The 11,845-nt window shown below is 37.2% G+C and overlaps 1 long non-coding RNA gene across 1 annotated transcript; it reads left to right on the top strand.

Annotated features, from left to right (window-relative positions):
* Positions 1–11,534: 11,534 nt before the first annotated feature.
* On the top strand, positions 11,535–11,845 carry LOC112348304. The gene is made up of 3 exons (XR_002993000.1): positions 11,535–11,638; positions 11,688–11,757; positions 11,816–11,845. It is a non-coding gene; the product is annotated as an uncharacterized LOC112348304 (long non-coding RNA).

Below are 11,845 nucleotides of genomic sequence, written 5' to 3' on the forward strand. Positions count from 1 at the left end.
GCCCTAATCTCCGAGGTTAGGGCTGTTTGATGATTAGGAGTTAGAACTTGACGGTGATTCTGATGCCTTAATTTCTACATCGTTTGGCAGCGAGTGCATTCTTGGATTCGCTACTGCACTTTGTTTGAATTTCACAGCAGCGTTTTCCTTGGAACAAATGAAATCAAAGGTTATCTAGCAGCCTTTTGGATTGAAGCCTTGTGGATGCACAATCCACAATGCAGTTTCAAGTGGCAACAAACAGCATCTAAGAACTCGAGAGTTGTGCATGAGAGTTGTGCAATCAAGGTGAAGATTGCCATCCAAAGAACCCTAAACAGCAGCAAAGTCCCAGTAATCTTGCAGAATACCTAGTATGTCTCCATAGAAGAAAGGAAATTGACTGGTAGCTGCTGGACTAGCAAACAATTTTCAACTTCTCCATTGGCAGAGGTTTGTTGCATTAATATTTTCTATCTAGAGACATCACTGTTTTTGGTTTTGGATGGTGAAGGTTATGACAAGGGAAGAATTAGACATCTGGAAAAATACTCCCTAAGTTTCTTGTAAGAGAACTTTACTTCTCTTTTGTTCTACTTCCTGTCTATATTCTGAAACGGTTTGACAGGTGCAAAATGGTTGCTTGTGGCTATTCACAACAAAAATATGGAAAGTATGAGTGTATTTTCTCACATCAGCAGCCACACACACGAGGCAATTGCTGGTAAAGCTCTTTCCATTCTTCTATAAGCGTTTTGTGTTTAGTTTTTTATTGAAATAGTGAAGTTATGAATTTGAAACAAATTAGCAAAGAAAGTTAACATGCTCTCCTTGTGTATGCTTCTCTAGGTATGGTCTAGTAGAAGTGTAAGCATATTGACACTTATTTCGTTTTAGTTGATAAATTCATCACAGTTTTGGTAACCACTTGTGAGATTTCAAAGCAGCTGCTATCTATAAGTGAGACATAGTGGCTTTTCTCACTAATACTAGTTTGAGTGGTCTATACTACACTAATATGATAATTTGATTATTTTATACTTTTGATGTGCACAAATAAAACCTTAACTTAAGGTGTAAATAATTTTTTAACAAACTAAAAATAACTTTCTATTAACTCTCTTTTATTATTTTACTTCTTATCTATATTCAAAAATGGTTTGATAAGCAAAAAATGGTTATTATTAATGGTTCCTTTGTTTATATTTTTTTCTTGCAAATTTAGCTTTAGACCTCCCCTAATATCGAAGATTAAAGCATTAGCAGAATGGACAGATGGCCTATCAACCAAGACGACCATGGAATGGATCACAGGCCAGAGCTTATTCTGAATGAGTATATTTAATAAAAAATTTATTTCTAAAATAAAACACTTAATTAATTTTTTTAAGTATACAATTTTGAAAAACCTTGTTTAATAAGTTTTTTTATAAGTGATAATATTGATAGCAAATTCTTTAATATTTTACTACTAAGTAATATATTTTATGAAAACATTTAAATTTCCATCAAAGAATGTTATGAGAATGATCCCATGAGAATGATCTTAGAATGTTATGAGAATGATCCCAGAAATTATCACCGTGTACGATTTATAATAAAATGATTTTATGAACACAAACGAAGAATTTTATAACAGAATTGAAAGAACAAAAACTTAACTGCCAAACTTGAGCAAAATTATTTCTCAATTATACTGAATATCTCCTTTAAATACTGAGTTATACCACTTATATATTATTCTCTTTCACAAAAATTCATTCAACAATATTATATATATTTAATATATGATATAATTTATTAAAACTTTCATTAAACTTTCATTACAATAGGCTTTTTATTATTATTTGCAAGAAGCATGCAATTTCCAAATGCCTACATAATTTTGAATTTAATATATATTAATTTTTATAATCTACAACACTCACTATATCTTTGGGATGTTTTGAAAAATCAAATTTTTTGTTAAAATAAATATTATATAAATACCACTATATCTTTGGGATGTTTTGAAAGATCAAAATACATGGTGTGTTAATAATAATAAATTTTAAATTTCAAAGGCACTAAAAGCTATGAAGATTCTTTCCTTCTTGGAATGGAAAATCAACACTAAAATTAATATATACTAAATGGGAATAAAAAACAAAAATAATTTTCTTATGTTAGTATATGGATTGCAAGCACTTCCCAGATCATGTTACTTTGAGCTTCCATACAAAAACTTTCTAGGAATCAAGACCAAGGTGAAAGCTCCGAAATTGTGACGAATTTATCAACTAAAACGAATATAACATCCTGGGATCATTCTCATAATATTCTTTGATGGAAATTTAAATGTTTTCATAAAATATATCACTTAGTACTAAAAAATTAAAGAATTTGCTGTCACTATTATCACTTTTAAAAAACTTAATAAACAACGTTTTTCAAATTTTTATACATAAAAAAATTTAATTAAGGTTTTTATTTTAGAAATAAAATTTTTATTAAGTATACTCATTCAGAATAAGCTCTGGCCTACGATGCATTCCATAGTTATCTCGGCTGATAGGCTGCCTGTCCATTCTGCTAATGCCTTAATTTTCGATATTAGGGGAAGTTTGAAGCTAAATTTACAAGAAAAAAAATATAAACAAAAGAACCATTCATAGTAATTATTTTGTGCTTATCAAACCATTTCCGAATATAGATAAGAAGTAAAATAATAAAAGAGAGTTAATAGAAAGTTATTTTTAGTATGGTATTTGCATTAAAAAATTATTTACACATGTAAGTCCCACTTAAGTTAAAGTTTTATTTGTGGACATCAAAAGTATAAAATAATCAGATTATCATATTAGTGTAGTATAGACCATTTTTTATTTTTAAAAGTATGAAGCTTCAGATTTATTAATTATTAGAATTAACTTAATTTTTATAGTATAAAAAGTTAAAATTAAATATAAATTGAATCAAATTAATAACATTTGATCAAATAAGAATTGATATCATATTGTGAGTTCATGCACTCACAATATTAATTTGAAATAATATATATGCTTATTATTTAGGACCTTTGATCTGAGCATGACAATTGACAAAAAGTTATTCATTTGAAGAAGAAATTATAGAAAAAAAGTAAGTTGATAGAAAAAGATTTAATAGCACAAGTTATTCATTTGAAGAAATTATAGAAAGAGAGAAATTTGATAGAAGAATTAAAAAATATCCAAATTAGTAACTATTAATTTTTTACAAAAGGAATAAATATATAAAATAAATTGAATTACTTATAAGGTCCTTGGCGAGTTGTTGAAGGGTATCCACTTTCCAATATCATCCAGAAGTTCCTCACCTATATTGTTTCTAAAAAATCATCTAAAGAGTCATTAATGCCACTCATAAACAAAATCCATTAAACAAGATTAAACAAGTATTAAAATATTAAAGAATTTGCTATCACTATTGTCACTTATAAAAAACTTATTAAACAAGGTTTTTCAAAATTGTATACATAAAAAAATTTAATTAAGGTTTTTATTTTAGAAGTAAAAGTTTTATCAAGTATACTGTGAGACACAAAATCCCTAGGCCCCAAAGTGGAGCCGGAAGGGCGCCACATGGTAGTGGCCGAAGCGAGAGCCAAACGAGCGTAACACGTTTGGACCAAAAGCTCTGACTTGAAAAGTCAAGAGCGGGAGTGGAACTCCCAACGAAGTGCTCGAGGAACGAGCACGAAGCGAGCAAAAGGTGAGGCTCCAAAAAGGGACCCAAAAGGACCAACACATGACACGTGGGAGTGTCCGAGATGGACCCGAGATGGAGTCCGAGATGGAGTCCGAAGTGGAGTCCGAGGTGGATCTGAGATGGACCCGAGTTGGAGTCCGAAGTGGAGTCCGAGATGGAGTCCGAGATGGAGTCCGAGGTGGACCCGAGATGGACCCGAGTTGGAGTCCGAAGTGGAGTCCGAGATGGAGTCCGAGATGGAGTCCAAGGTGGACCCGAGATGGACCCGAGCTGGAGTCCGAAGTGGAGTCCGAGATGGACCCGAGATGGAGTCCGAGATGGAGTCCGAGGTGGACCCGAGATGGACCCGAAATGGAGTCCGAGATGGAGTCCGAGATGGACCCGAGATGGAGTCCGAGATGGATCCCGAGATGGACCCGAGATGGACCCGAGATGGACCCGAGATGGAGTCCGAGATGGAGTCCGAGATGGAGTCCGAGATGGAGTCCGAGATGGAGTCCGAAGTCGAGACCGAGACCGAGACCGAGACCGAGATCGGGACCGAGACCGAGACCGAGGCCAAGGCCGAGACCGAGCCCGAGCACGAGTCCGAGTCCGAATCCGAGTCCGAGTCCGAGTCCGAGTCCGAGTCCGAGTCCGGAGCCTGAGAGGGTGAAAGCCCAAAGCGTTCGTCTCCCAAACCCTGGGGGGTTTGGTGAGCTCCAAAAGTATAGTAGGGGGAGGACTGCAGTGGAGCCAGTTTGGCCAGGAAAGGCCAGTTTGGCCCAGGAAGGCCGGACCCAGTGTTGGGTGATGAGCTGCCCACTGGGAAGTCCAAGACTAGAGTGAACACAGACCGACAAGCGGGGTAGCTTGGTGAAGTGTTCAAGAGCCGGCTCTAGTTCCCCCGGGAGATCGACTGGCCGATGCTCCCAGTCCAAGTGTGGGTGGCACTACCTACTTAGATACCTGGTGTGGCTCAACGGAACCCGCTCTAAGCCCATGGCTAGAGCACCCAAGGGCAGAAGGCGAGGAGAGTACTAAGGTGGCTCGCATAAGGCCACGGTGTTCCGAAATGTTGTCCCAAAGGCTCAGACTGTGGAAAGGAAGAGGAGCAGTCCTCTGGGGTAGTGACCAAGGACACAGTCGTGTGGTGAGGAAGTCCCAGAGGACCGTGGGACTTAGTGGTTGGGCCTGTGGGTCTCGATCTAGTGGCAGTGTTGGCAAACACGGCCAAGGGCAGAAAGAGACTTAGTGGGGACTGACAGAGGGATATTGGGGAAGGCTATTTCCCTTGTCGGTGGGCATCCTAAGGATGCTAAGGAGTGGATCTGAGATGACCACTCACGGATGGTTTGCCTAGTCTTGGAGAGCCAAGACGGTGATGCAAGTGGTGTTGGACTACCAGTGTGGCAAAGGTGATTGGGCATGGCCTTAGCGTAACGGGCTACTATGTCGGTGGTACCTTTGAGTGTTGGTCATGGGATCGGACACGTGGAGCACTTGGACCAAGTGCAAGTGTTGAGTGGCATGGATGCCATTCTCGGGGCTAGCAAGTCCCAAGTCCTGAATTGGACTTATGGAGGTTGTGAATGAGACTCCTCCAAGTGGTTAGAGGTGTGGTTAAGTGACTAAAGTAGAATGGAAAATTTAGTCGCTTACATATACTCATTCAAAATAAGCTCTAGCCTGCGATCCATTCCATGGTCATCTCGGCTAATAGGCCGCATATCCATTCTACTAATGCCCTAATCTTTTAGATTATGGGAGGTTTGAAGCTAGATTTGCAAGAATAAAATATAAACAAAAGAACCATTCATAGTAACAATTTTGTGCTTATCAAACTGTTTCAGAAGATAGATAAAAAGTGAAATAAAAGAGAAGTAGAGTTCTTTTACAAAAATGCCACTTAAGGAAAATGGTTGCTTATGGTTGTTCACAACGAAAATATAAAAAGTATGAGTGTATTTTCTCACATCAGCAGCCACACACACGAGGCAATTGTTAGTAAAGCTCTTTTCATTCTTCTACAAAGTAAGTGTTCTGTGTTTAGTTTTTGATATGCTTTGAAACAGCTTCATTTGAAACAAATTAGCAAAGCTGGCTTACATGCTCTCCTTGTGTATGCTTCTAGGAGGCCTCTAGGTATGGCCTTATAGAAGCGTAAGCATCCATTAGTACTTATGTAAATTTCATATTGACACTTCTTTTGTTTCAATTGATAAATTCGTCAGCCATTTGTTAGATTTCAAACTACATGTGAGATATGGTAGCTTTTCTCACTAATACTTTGAGTATAACAGTTCCATTCAATGAAGATGTCCAGCTCTTCAATTTTGTGTGTTTGTGATGCATATTTTGTTCTCTATGATGGGGGTGGCAGTGTCTTTTCTCTTGTGATACAAAAATTGTTTCAACTTTGTAGAAGTTGAGACAACTATAGGTACCTCTAATGTGTTATTTTGTCTAGAAAGCAAGCTCTACCAATTAGGTATTTATTTTCCTAGTAATAAGGAGATTGTTGCTGATTTAATGTTGAAATGGGAAGAAAAAGAACATACTTTGAACCCAAGAATAGATTAAAATGCCATGTAGACTATCTTGTACCCACAAAAAAAATGCAAGTCATCTTGCTCAAGCTTGGCAAGCAAGTTCCTAGTGTGTTCACCCAGTTATAATAAGTCACACTCCATCAAGCTCGGCAGAACACGTCACGTCTTTATACCTGTCACGTCTTTATACCTGAGACACTAGAGGTATATCCTTTGTACATGCTCTTTTTTTGAGGGACGTTTGGATGAAGAAAGGCCTAACCCTAATCTGCAATCCGGGAATGCATCAGGGAGAGAGAGAGGAAAATTGAGTCAAATATCAACTAATATAAATCCTAAAAAAGAAGAAGTATATAAAGTCTAATGGTGTGCTTATTTAATTGTTACTATTTAGGTATGGAACTCAAAGTACATTATCATTATGTTTTGCCACTGTCATTAGGGCCATCAATAAAATAAAGTGGGTTGGACACTTATAGCATTAACAAATTCATTGAATATAGTTAATTATTTGATATTTCAATTATAAAATCATGGTAAATTTTTATATATGAAAATTGTATTAAAAATATAATATAAAGGTATTTCAATATATGTATGCTGTCTCACATTTGGATCATAAATACTGAGCTTAAACTATATTGTTAACATTGTTTTATTCTTTATAAAGCATTGTGATCAATCTATAAGTAAATGTATTATAAAGTATGAGCCTCCATGTGTTTCGAATTTGAATATCCTTGAAATATATTAAGTATTTATAAAAGTTGGGAGCTTGATATTCCATGTGCAATCAAGCTATTGGAAAATGTCAAAGGACAAGTTTCTCACTTCTAAAATTAGGTAACCTCATGTTCCGAAAGACCTAGTTATAGAGAAATTGAAAAAAAAAAAGCAATAGAGAGCTTTATCTAGAGATGAGAAACTCCAAGTGAATATGTGAACATATATTTCTTTTGTATATTTTAATGTATGCAGTAAGGGGGGAACTAGTTAATATAAAGCTTCTTTATATACAATATTGATGGATTGATTAAAATTAAGTGGCCTTGTGTATGAGTTGTGTCAAGTTGATCATTAATTGTTGTGGTGATGTGCATTTTGAAAATGCAATATAAATTTGGCTATGAGTAAACATTGGCTAAGGTAAGTAGATGGCTACACAATCAAATTTTTGACCTTGGTAGTTTAAAATTGTCACCAAGACAAAGGGGAAATTATTTTCTAGACATGTGAAATAAAACATCAAATTCAAAGAGTATTAAGCTAATGTATGGGATAAAATTTTTAGTACATTTAAATTCACCTATAATCTAAAACTTTATATGAAGGTTTTTGATCACTAGTCAAATTGATAATTATTTGAGAAACTTGAAACAAAATAATTCTCCATTCAATGGCATTACAAGTGGTGACTTCTATCAAACATTATCAATTATCCTACATGGTCACCGAGCACAATTTATTTTTACATCCATAGCATATAAAATGTTTTTTAAAAAATTTAATTGCAAATAAACAAACTTAACCCTAAATTCCAGAATGGTTGTTTGATGGAAATAATTATACACTAAACTCTGTTTTTCCATTTGATTCTATCTTTCTTCCTTCAAACTAATTTGAACTACTTTTAATATTGATTTTGTATTCCCATGCATCAAAGGCATTTCAAATGTTCAAATTGCAACAAACAGAGCCATTTTAACACCATTTAATGATGATACATTTTTAATTAAAAATAATATCATCTCTCAATTACTAAGTCCACTTTAAATTTACACTAATATTGACTTTATTAATTTTTAAGCATTTTGAAAATTTCCCGATTAAATGTTTTAACTCTATTACTCCATTTAGACTACCATTGCACAAATTGATATTAAAAGAAGATTGTATCATTATTCTTATAAGAAACATGTCTCCAACAATTGGATTATATAATAGTACTTGATCAATAAATAAAGCCAACTTTTTTTTATGGAACTCAAAATACTTTATCATTATGCTTTATTTCGTTAAAGTGGAACTTTTCATTATCCCACTTATGGTGTGTGGCCACATGCCATTTTTATAACAACAATAAAAAATTGAAGTTTTAGCTTTATAATTTATAAATTATAAACTTTTTATATGATTTTGTGTTATAATATTGTGAAATATAAAAAATAAATTAAAAAACTGATAGAAATATTAATAAATATTAATTAAGTACTAGGAAATGGCATGTGGATACATGCTAATTAATGTCCCACTTTACTGAATAAGTTCCACTTTAACGAAATAAAGCATCATTGCATTTAGCAAATATGTTTTTCTAGTGCTACCAGGGCCATCAATAAAAATAAAGTGGATACTATTGGTTGAACACTTGATAGTATTAACAAATTCATTGAATATAATTAATTATTCAATATTCCAATTTACAAAATCATGGTAACTTTCTATATATGAATGATTACAATTGAGTGTTGATTGAGTAGGTAAGTTGTATGATTGGGTTGTTTTACTATGTATTTTCATTCTTGAGTTGATGTTTATTAAAGCAAGTTTATATCAGCATGCAATATTTATTCTAGCAAAAAAGTTGATCCTTCAAATTATCCCAAAGATAAATTGGGTATTCATGCAGTATTTATTCTAACAAAAAATATGACCCTTTAAAAATATCCCAAAGATATAGTGGGTCTTGTAAACTGTAAAAAATATATATTAAAGTGAAATCTGTGTAAGCATTTAAAAATTGCATGCTTCTTGCAAATAACAGCAAAAAGCCTCTTGCAACAATAGTTTACTGAAATTTTTAGTAAATTACATCATTACCTATTTTAATATTGTCAAATGATATAACACCTATTTTAATACATAAGTTGTATAACTTGGTATTTAAAAGAAATGGTTGAGGAATAATTCTTTGCTTTTGCCAACATTGCCATATGTAAACATATTACAATATATGTATGTTGTCTTGCATTTGGATCATTACTATCGAGCTTAACCTATTTTGTTAAGATTGTTTTATTACATGCTACTTTTTGTAAGGCATTGTGATATGGGCCTTCTGTAAAATACATATTTTGGAAGTCCGGAAGATAAATGCATTTTAAAATTTGAATATCCTTGAAATATATCAAGTATTTATAAAAGTTAGGAAGTTGATATTCCAAAAGCTATTAGAACATGTCACATGATGAGTTTCTCACTTCAAAAACTAGGCAAGTACAAATCATTAACTTTGGATTATCAACCTTCTCCTCTTCTCTTGTGAGAATTGCAGAATGGGAGATTGGGCAGTGTTACTAGTGTTCTAGAGAAAAAGAACCTTTTTCATTATTAATATATCTTGGGAATAGGAAACAACAGCAGTTTCCTTCCTTAAGCACACAGGTCTGTGTTGCTATAAGCTTCCATTCATGGAACCACGACGAAGGTGAGAGCTCTTCAAGTAGAGCTCAAACTCTTTCACCTCGTCGCAGGCAGTTTCCTGACGCTGGCCTCGGGATTCCACTCTCCCTCAGGTACGCCCAGCCTCCCCTCTGATACGAGAAGTCCTGCTCCGACTCATTGAGGCATTCTTCCTCGAGTTGAGAGCAACTCTGGCTTGTTACGTGCCACACCCTGAAAGGAACGTCACGAGGCTTGTCCACTGCCCGGCACTCCAGAAACAGCTGCTGTAAACCCGCGAAGTCTTCCCTGAGCAGCTCTGCAAACTTGGTGTTGCCACACACGAAAACAGTCCTCCAGGAGCCAGCGCCTCCGTCGATACCAGTGGCTGCATCGGCAAACAGATTAGCCGACTCCACATATTCAGCATCATCCTGCTGGCCATGGAGCTTAAGCCATTGCAGAATGACCTGCCAGGAAAAGAAGAATCAGTACCGATCGATCAAGTAGAAAACTTCTTCATTGAAAGTCACCGTCTTGCTTCGGGTTGGCAGCATTGCCTTGGGTCGCCCAAACAATGTGATCACCCTCCAGCCCGGTACCTGGTCGTAGTTGTGGTGTGCGAACAAGGCACCGAAACGGAGACGCTTGGTCACCCAGGTGCCCAGCTCCGTTCCTCGGAGATGAGCATCATTGAACACCTGGTAGGCAGCCTTGTCGCACAAGAAGATGTCGCTCTTCTTCCCATCCTCGTCCCGAGGAGTGTCCCTGTTACGAACTGGAAAGAAGCCATACTTCATAGCCACCACCTCATCCAGTCCGGTGGGGTGGAGCTTGCCTGGAATGGGGACCCAACCAGTGGCCTCCTCCTCCTCCTCCTCTGCCTCCTCCGTGCATGGACGCCTCGGGGAGGCGTCGCCCCTCCTGCTACGCCTGCGCTTGGGGCTCCTGGAGCGCGGCCTGTCACCCGAGCGTGGCCTGCGGGAGCTAGAGGCATCCATTCCATCGTCGTGCCTGCGCTTGCCCGAGCGTCGCTTGCGCAAGCTAGAGTGCCTGCGATCCATTCCATCGTCGTCCCTGCTGCTAGGCCAGCGCTTTGCAGGCGGCCTGCGATCGTCGTCCCGAGGCCCGCGCTCTGGCCTGGCACTTGCGTGACGCAGGCAAGTCGTCCTCATGCCCTAATCTCGATTAGGTTAAAATATAAACAAGGGATGTTTAGAGTTTTCTGGATGGTGATCCTGCTTTGATTGGGCAGCTTACAAAGATTGTTTGGCAGCCACTGCAGTCTTGGATTGTGTTGTTACTGCACTTTGGTTGAATTTGTTACTACCACACTTTGGTTGAATTTCACAGCAGCATTTTCCTTGGAACAAATGAAATTAAAGGTTATCTGGCAGCCTTGTGCCTTTACATGTAAGGAATTCTGTGGATGCACAATCCACCAACACCGTTTCAACTAAACCATGGTGGCAACACACAGAATCTAAGAAAGCAGTTGCTGCGTCGATCTAGGTGAAGATTGCCATCCAGAGAACCTTAAACAGTTCACTTCTCTATATTTTACTTCAAAAATACCGAGTAAGTTGCTCTTCCCCATAGTACCATCTGGCCCCAATGGGCTCAATCACTAAGAAGAAAGGAAATTGACTGGTAGCTACTGGACTAGCAAACAATTTTCAACTTCTCCATTGCCGGCTGCTTTGACATTTTCTATCTAGAGATATCAATGTTTTTGGTCTTGGATGGTCGTGCGTGAAAGATAGATAACTGCTATAGATGTAGAATTTACACGTATGAAGGTTAGTCTTTTCCAGACAATGGTAACACTGTCTGAGGTTGTGACTTCCAAAGTCTAGAAGGAGCTGGAAATTGCGGAAAAGAAGGCCAAAGAGCTGACTGACGATCTTGCTGCTGTCCAGTTCACTCCGCACAGTAAAAACGGCAAAATGCTCATGGCAAAGTGTCGTACGCTGCAAGAGGAAAACGAAGAAATAGGGAGGGAGGCTTCGGAGGGCAAGGTTCGTGTCTTTCCGGTATCTTGGACTTGTTTCAAGCAGAACGTTACAGATACATGATCTGGAAACAAGGCTGGCTGTTCAAAAGTCGTTGAGCTCTGAATTGAAACGCGGTTATCAAGGTTTGTAATCTCACAACGAATCTCCTGAGCGTTCTAAAGGTTTAAAATGTTGCGCCAGAGCTGTTTCGGTACGTCCGTGATCTCAATG

The sequence above is a fragment of the Selaginella moellendorffii genome, unplaced genomic scaffold (genome assembly GCF_000143415.4).
Source record: "Selaginella moellendorffii unplaced genomic scaffold, v1.0 SELMOscaffold_28, whole genome shotgun sequence".
Taxonomy (NCBI): domain Eukaryota; kingdom Viridiplantae; phylum Streptophyta; class Lycopodiopsida; order Selaginellales; family Selaginellaceae; genus Selaginella; species Selaginella moellendorffii.